An 8,808-nucleotide genomic window follows, 5' to 3' on the forward strand; every position below is an offset into this window, starting at 1 on the left:
TAACTACCACGTCCTTACTCCCAGATAACAAGAGCTCTGTCCTGACCTTGGTACATTTAAATTCCTCTGTTAAACTAGATACTGGCAGCTGAAGTATCCCTTTTCCATACAATGCAACACTACTTAGGCACCTAGGAGCGCCCAACCACTTCCTAATATAGGAGCTAACCGACCTTTCAATTCTCTCCACTACGGATATTGGAATTTCATAAATTGACAATGGCCACATTAACCTAGGATATGTATATATGATAGAAGATATATGATAGAAGATGTATACATATATATATAGCCCAAAAATATATGTATGCTTTTGTTTTAGCACCAGGCAGACAGAACAAATGTATCTAAATTTAGATTATTTCATTTGACTCTGTCCAAGAGTATGTATTTTATATTTGACAGACAGAAGATCAAGATGACGAGTATTATTTGTCTTAAATTGCTCTTCTGTCAGCATGACTCGAGCAGAGCTGCTGCCTTGCAGTAACATGCAGGTAAGACTCTGATTAATTCCTTTGAAACAACCCTTTAATTAAAAAGGTAAAATGAAATGCTATTCTTAGATATAATGAGAAAGAGTTTCCCTTTGGATTATTAATGCATAAAAAAGGACAAAATTACCTTTCCAATCTGAATGAAAGCAGAAAAATCATCAGTTACTGAAAAGCCAGGCTCAGTGAAGCACCTGTGAGGATATCGTCTTGCTGTGATTAAAGCAACCACAAAGAACTTTCATTTTGTCTTGATTTTGGCGGCCCCTGTGGACAAAAGCGATACTGTTTCCATGAGCACCACCACTTTGCACAGAACAAAATGAAGATCCAGCTGGTTCTCACTCCCAACTCGTCAAATACCCCTGCTTTGTCAGAGATTTTTGCACCACATACTGATGTACAGAGGTAGCTTTCACAGCAGTATGATACACACGAGGCGGCAACTAATTCTGATGCCGCTGGCCTCAACCCCAACTCATCAAATACTGACACTTTGTCAGTGATTGCGGCGTCAGATACCCATGTACAGAGACACTTTTCGCAGCAATATGATATGCACCAGGCAGTGGCTTTTTCTGAACCCACTAGCGACTACTATAGTGTAAGGAGCAGACAGCCTGTATAGGGCGGATGGGAGTGAATGGTTCAAACAAACACAGGACTTTTACCCTGCAGCCCACTGTTTTGTTACTAGTCTGAACTCAAAGTCGATATAATTATTTTAATAACAACATAGTATGCTAGCATGTGTAGTATGCTACACTAGTGATGTATGTCATTTGACATATGTCACATGACATGACATTAACCTGAGGAAATAAATGTAAAAATGAAGTGCGTTACCTATGTAGTAAGTTTATTTTGAAAAAGACTGTATGCATGTAAAGAGTAGAAACTGTACATTTTCTCTGAAATTGGAAATTAATTTTGAAAAGACACAATGCAGATAAGTGACAATTGAGATGCTGTCTGTGAACTTCCAAAACCCAATGCAGAATGGGTACCTAGAGTGTTATATTTTGATGTTTAGGTCCACTGACGAAGCTGCAGTATTTGTTGAATTTGGATGAGAATGGGTTGAAAGATTTTGCTCGAGCTAGCGCTGTCAAGGGTCGGTACCGGGAAATCAAGCCAAGAGTGAATGCTGGAATGTCTTGCATGAAGTCGAAGAACATTCTGGCAAAGAGTGTGTGTGCTGGAGATATACCAGGCTGATTGGCTGATGAGATGCAGCTATGGAGGCAGTTGAGAGGAGTTGTCTTGATGAGGGGGGTGTGGCTGGCTAACAGGGTGCAGGTGACGGTTGGATGCGGTTGCATAGCCACCTGGGGCTCAGAGGAGGGCAGCTCTGGCTCGAGTCCAGGACCTGTGGCAACGGTGGATGAAAGCCTGGACGGACGGGCAAGATGTCTCTCTCTCAAGGGCCAGGAACAGGGGTGGCTGGAACCCGTAGGCGCATTGATAGAGAGACAGGCCTGTGGCAGAGTTGGTCAGGGTATTATGGGCATATTCTACCCACAGGAGCTGTTCGGACCAGGATGACGGGTGTTGTGATGTCATGCAGCAAAGAGTTATCTCCATCTCCTGGTTCATGCGCTTGTTCTGGCCATTGGATTGGGGGTGGAACATGTAAGGACAGGCAAACTGGGGGCCCCGGTCGGAGACCACATCCCTAGGGATGCCATGGAGATGAACTACATGGGTAAGGAGTAGATAGGCTGTCTCCTTGGCAGACAGGAGCTTGGGCAGAGGCACGAAGTGGGCCATTTTGCTGAACCAGTCCACCATCGTCAGACACCTTCTCAGCCTTGAGGAAGATTGAGTTTTCCAGGAGACGCTGGAGGACTGCCTATACATGGTGCACATGCTCATCTCTGGAACGGGAGAAGATCAGGGTGTCATCCAGATAGACAACGACAAACTTGTTCAGCATATCTCAGAGCAGAGCCTGGAAGACGGCAGGGGCGTTGGTGAGGCTGAAGGGCATCACCAAGCACTCATGGTGGCCGGTGGGAGTGTTGAATGCTGTCTTCCATTCATCCCCCTTTCGGATCCGGACCATGTGGTAGGCGTTGCGTAGGCCGAGCTTGGTGAACACGGTGGCCCCCTCCAGGGGTTCAAAGGCCGACGAGATGAGAGGCAGGGGGTACCAGTTCTTGATGGTGATGTCATTTAACCCACGGTAGTCGATTCAGGGGCGGAGTGACTTGTCCTTCTTCTCCATGAAGAAGAAACCTGCCCCAGCTGGAAATGAGGACGGACGGATGATGCCTGCTGCCAGAGCGTCATTAATGTACTGCTCCATGGCCTTTCTCTCCGGGGTGGACAGGGAGTACAGGCGGCCCCTGGGTGGAGTGGTGCCCGGCTGCAGGTCAATAACACGGTTGTAGGGTCTATGCGGGGGCAGAGAGGTGGCTTTGGCCTTGCTGAAGACCTCCCCGAAGTCCAGGTACTCAACGGGAACCCCCGACAAGTCAGGCGTGGAGCTCAAACTGGCAGGTGGCTGTGGTGTGGAGGCCTGCCTCAGACAGACTTGATGGCAGGACGGACTCCACCCCAGGATCAACCCAGTGGCCCAGTCTATGTGTGGGTTGTGTCTACGAAGCCAGGGGAAGCCAAGGAGGAGCAGATGGTGGGGAGGGCAGGATGTGGAACTGTAGGATCAACCAATGTGCCTAGGGTACCTTGCATGTCGTATCTGGACGTGGAAAGTCCAGATGTCAATATGTCAATATGTGTTGATGTTGGAGTGAGAATGTATTGAATATGACTATGGTGAAACAAACACATGTAGGCCAACATCTAATGTGTTTCATAGATCAAACAGACATATAACATACCTGTCTAGGAGAAAGAGTTTCAATTCAGGATCAGTTTTGAATCCTTTCAAATCCTGCAATTCTCTCCATCTGTTAAAATGACCAACTGAGGTTGACTCATGCTTTGCCCACGCTTTGCCACTGTTGCATTTAGCTTTTTTTCTTTTGGTCATTTTTCTTTCCTTTTTGTTGATCCTGCCCCAGTATCAGACATAGTTACAAAATAATGTAAAATAAAAAAAGAAAAATCTCCCCCTGATCCTTTTAACTTTAACTATATAGAAATAGCCACTATTCTGGCTGATGATCTTGTTTGCTTACGTAGGTCATATAGAGGCATACGTATTAAATTGAGGTTGTTCCATACCAGTTAGCTGCTTTAAATGGATGTTACGCCTCTCTGATTCCAGCTTACATACAGTTATTAGTGTAGTATAAGGCAGACACTTAAATGTAATTAATACCAGCTAAATGGAAGTAAAAACCGCTATCTGTAGGAATCCCTAAAGAGCTGAGTCCCTCTTATCAGGGCCATTAAATGTCTCTGGAGGAGGAGAGTGAAAGAGTCAGATTTAACTGTCCAGCTGATACACAGCACCACTCGCTTAATATCCGAGAGCTACTGCTTGTTATCTGGGATTTTCACAAGCTGCACAAGCTCAGCTGTTTTACGAGGTATCCGTTTCATACAATGAGCGTTTGTGATGATATTAGTCAGAGGTGATGATGTCGGGCATGAGGTGCCAGCACATGGCATGACCCTGTACGCCTGGAGGCTTTTTGTCTGAGAAACAGTGAGTTTTGCTTTAACTAATCCTGAGAAATAATAAATAAAGATGCAGAGAAGTTCAGGAAAATCCAGTGTTTTCTTGGAAGATGAGCAAATTGAAATAAGAACGCACCTGTATGCCTGTAATATTAGAATGATTCAAAGATGAGCCAGAGGAAACATGAATACTGATATCACTTTTTATAGACTGTTGTTTTCTCTTCTCTGGTCTGACCTTGCTTTATAAATCTGGTCTCATAAGTAACACCTTGAGGCTGTGTTTGTTTTCATTACAAGGGTGACTGGGCAGAGGCGTGGAGCAGCTCTGACAAAACCTTCACAGGCCAGAATATTTTACAATTGCCCAGTGCCAACTTGAATTATTGGACATCAATAATATATTAATAAGAAATAAAAGATTGCACATAGGTGTGAAATTGAGCCTTGAGTGTCGAATTGGGCACCTGCATGCGTATCTCCTCCTCCTACCCAGTGCATGCTGGGATGTGCCTCCTGCTCCATGTGACCCTGAACAGGAGTAAGTAGGTTTGGAAAATGAATGAATAATACAACTAAGGCGTGTTGAGGTTCTTCCAGGAGCTTGCGGCAATGGAGACACTGAATATTTTTCCAGCCAAATGACCTGCCAAAAGCCCCCAGAATCCAGCAGCAGATGTTGTGAATAAAAAAGTTAAAGGAAGAGTGCATTGATCACTTGGCTGGCTCCATTTGGTTTGCAAAATAAATAAGAGCATGTGGGAAAGAAAATGGGGACAGGAGATGGTAGAGTGGCTCAGGAACAGCTGCAAAGCAAAATGATTCATTTCATTTAGAGGCAAATTAAAGCATCATATCAGGAGCAGTAGCTGGATAGGCCACACTGCCCAGGGAACCACAAATTACTCCCTTATCACCTGACTCTGCAAAATGATTTTAAGGAGTAGAGTATGCACACTGGAAAAATTGCAAAATGTTGATTATTTGATGTTATCTTCATATTAAGATAACCTTTAAATCAGGGAAGCTTTGCTGAGCACACATGCTCCTTTGCAGCAGAACTTACATACAATTACACCTGGCAGCACAACCACACACTCTCAGTATTTGCCCCCGAGGAATTCCAGTTATGATGATAGGCATGGCCACCATTATAAGCCTCAATGTGAAATTTCATCATCTCATATCAGCTGAACTCGACCATAGAGGACACTGGGGTGAAATAGCATCCATTTTCTATCAATATTCAGAAAGCGAATCAACTGACACGTAACAGCTGAAAATTTCCGAGTTAAATGTGCTGTGTTCAGATGTTCAGCCATGTACGTTCCATTCTCACTAATTCCATATCAAAATATGTTCCAAGGTTCATTGAATGCAACACCTGTGTGAAATGTAAATGAGCCAGCTAAAACTATACTCACACTTAAAGTGGAGATAAGAGAGATAATTGAAGTTGATGCAAACTGTATGCATCAGCAAAAAATCCCTGGTGTATCTTCTTAGACCCAAACCTGCATGCACCAACCCCAAACCCCACTCACCTTTTTGTCTTTTTTACCCTCATGATGTATAGCAGTGGTTCCTAAACCTTTTTTTGTCTGATATACCTTAACTCTTTATCACCCCTCCCATAGATTTTAATTTAATTTAAACTGGATGGTATTTAACATAATTTACTATATTTAAAGGGATAGTTTGACATTTTGGCAAATTCGCCTATTGCCTTAATCCCTATAGTCATAGTATGAGTAGGTACATTACCTTTAATTATCAGTGCCTGTTCTGAGATCGGTGGGGCAGAGCTGCCTGCTGCTCAGCGCACAAAATGGAGGTGAACGGTACAGGTCCCTCTCTCCCTCAAAACTAATCAAATACACCATCACATGACTCCAAAACACTCTTGTGGACAACTTGTAGCTTGCACATTCACCACGCTATGAAATAATAATGTAATATTACGAGACAGACTTGTTTTGAAGCCAAATGCACAGCCGGAACTACAATCCAGACATACAGTACTTGCTGGGCAGAGTGATTTCAAACAGCGTATGTTTAGTGCAGTTACTCCCGTCATCAAAACAACAAGTTTGTTGAGAAGAAGCCAGAATACACAGAGGAAGAGTTACAGGTTTTGGAAGAAGAGAGAGCAAGAAGAGAGGCTGAGGCTGCCGAGCAACCAGGGGCTGAGGAGAGTACGTCTCAAAACTCCACACTCATAAATCACCACAACTCCTGAAGGAACAACAACATAAAATGTTCCCTAGCAGTCTGTTTATTCCCAACAATGAGCAGTAATGCCAGTCACTTCACTATATGCTATGGGCAAGCACTTATCCATAACATAACCACAACAACATTTGCATTTTAGCCTTATTTACCATACTTGGGTTGTAGGCTAATGTTACTCAACGTGGAGGTAACGTTACAGCAGAGAGATTGCTGAGCAAAATACACAACGATCACTTACCACGTCTGCTCGTTTAGTGATGCCGACAGATGGTATGACAGTGTCTCTCAAGAAAGGAGTTTGAACCATTCCTGAGTTTCTGCGCTCCATCCTTTCAGCGTAGTCCTCTGGTAAAAAATGTCAGGAGCACACAAACATTTTCCGAACCGTTTCCACAGGCGTGTTGGGGTCGATGTCCAGCACAAATAGCCATTGTTTCATCCTGTCCGTATTTTTGGTTGGTACTACGTGAAACTTCACTCTGCTCCATGTCTTCGGCTTGTTGTAAACCATGATTTACAACAACACTCTAAACTTTTCTCAAACTTTCTGCTGCGTCCAGCTGACGTTACAGCAAATGCAAGGCTGCAAGCAATAACTACGGCACTGTCTCAGGTACGCACTGTGTCACTCCACCCAGTGGTTTACTCAAGAAAGTAGTTCCGAGTATTTGCTTCATGTGTCGTAATGTTACTTAATTATACATTATTATTTCATAGCGTGGGGAATGCGCAAGCCATGTGTTGTCCACTAGAGCGTTTTGGAGTCATTTGATGGTGTATTTGATTAGTTTTGAGGGAGAGAGGGGGCTGTACCGTTCACCTCCATTTCAGTGGGCAGCTCTGTCCCACCGATCTCAAAACTGCTGGCACTGACAATAAAGGTAATGTACCTACTCATATGACTATAGGGATTACGGCAATAGGTGAATTTGCCAAAATGTCCAACTATCCCATTAACACTAGATATTATAATGGTATTTTTTCATACACTTGAACTGTCAATATTTAGATTGGTTTGATCATGCTTGCAGTTGTATACCACTGCTACTTACAGTGTCTCAGCCTTTCCCAAAGCACCCCCTACATCCTCTTCAAGGAGGAGTGCCATCCCAACCCAACCAGCGGGAAGTGGAAGTGGGTAATGAGACCCTCCAACATTAAGCAGACTTACTGATCATGAGAAACACAGAACTGTGTATGTCATGGAGGACACATTTTTCAAATAAAGCGTAAAGTGCTCAGTGAAGTTTACAGAAAAGAAAAGAAAAAAAAATTAAACTAAACTAAACTAAAGAAAAAATAAATGCCCCCCAAAAAGCTCAAAGAAGCTCAGAGTTTTATTTCTATTTATTTCTATTTAGTAATGTATTTATATAGTTAATTATTCATCAAGTTATTTATTCATTTTGATGACAAAAAGGATAATGTACAAAAATTCTACTTAACAACAGCAGCACATACAGATCAAATAAAAATGGCACAAATACATCTGAGGAACATAAAATGGGAATATACTGTACCGCTAATTTAGGTACACATTGCTAGTACCGGGTTGGACCCCTTTTGCCTTCAGAACTGCCTTAATTCTTTGTGGCATAGATTCAATGAGGTGCTGGAAACATTCCTCAGAGATTTTGGTCCATATTGACATGATAGCATCACACAGTTGCTGCAGATTTGTCAGCTGCACATCCATGATGAGAATCTCCCGCTCCACCACATCCCAAAGGTGCTCTATTGGACTGAGATCTGGTGACTGTGGAGGCCATTGGAGTACAGTGAACTCATTGTCATGTTCCAGAAACCAGTTTGAGATGATTTGAGCTTTGTGACTTCCTGCTGGAAGTAGCCATCAGAAGATGGGTACACTGTGGTCATAAAGGGATGGACATGGTCAGCAACAATACTCAGGTAGGCTGTGGTGTTTAAACCATGCTCAGTTGGTACTAAGGGGCCCAAAGTGTGCCAAGATAATATCCTCCACACCATTACACCACCAGCAGCATAAACTGTTGATACAAGGCAGGATGAATCCATGCTGTCATGTTGTGTATGCTAAATTCTGACCCTACCATCTGATTGTTGCAGCAGAAATCGAGACTCATCAGACCACCATTTTCCCAAACTTCTATTGTGCAAGTTTGGTGAGCCTGTGTGAATTGTAGCCTCAGTTTCCTGTTCTTAGCTGACAGGAATGGCACCTGGTGTGGTCTTCTGCAGCTGTAGCCCATCTGCTTCCAAGTTCAACGTGTTGTTGGTTCAGACAGTGTTGGGCAAGCTACTTGGAAAGTGTAGTGAGCTAAGCTACTAGTTACTCTAATATTAAATGAAGCTTCACTACATCAAAGCTATCACCCTCAGAAATGTAGCAAGCTAAGCTACAGCAAAATGAAAGTAACTAGTGCAACTACATCCAAGCTTTTTACTAAATTGAACCAACTTCGTGCCAAGTCAGTGTTACCTTACTGATCAATAAAACTGTCAGTCAAACAGA

The sequence above is a fragment of the Epinephelus moara genome, chromosome 10 (assembly GCF_006386435.1).
Source record: "Epinephelus moara isolate mb chromosome 10, YSFRI_EMoa_1.0, whole genome shotgun sequence".
NCBI classification, from domain to species: Eukaryota; Metazoa; Chordata; class Actinopteri; order Perciformes; family Serranidae; genus Epinephelus; species Epinephelus moara.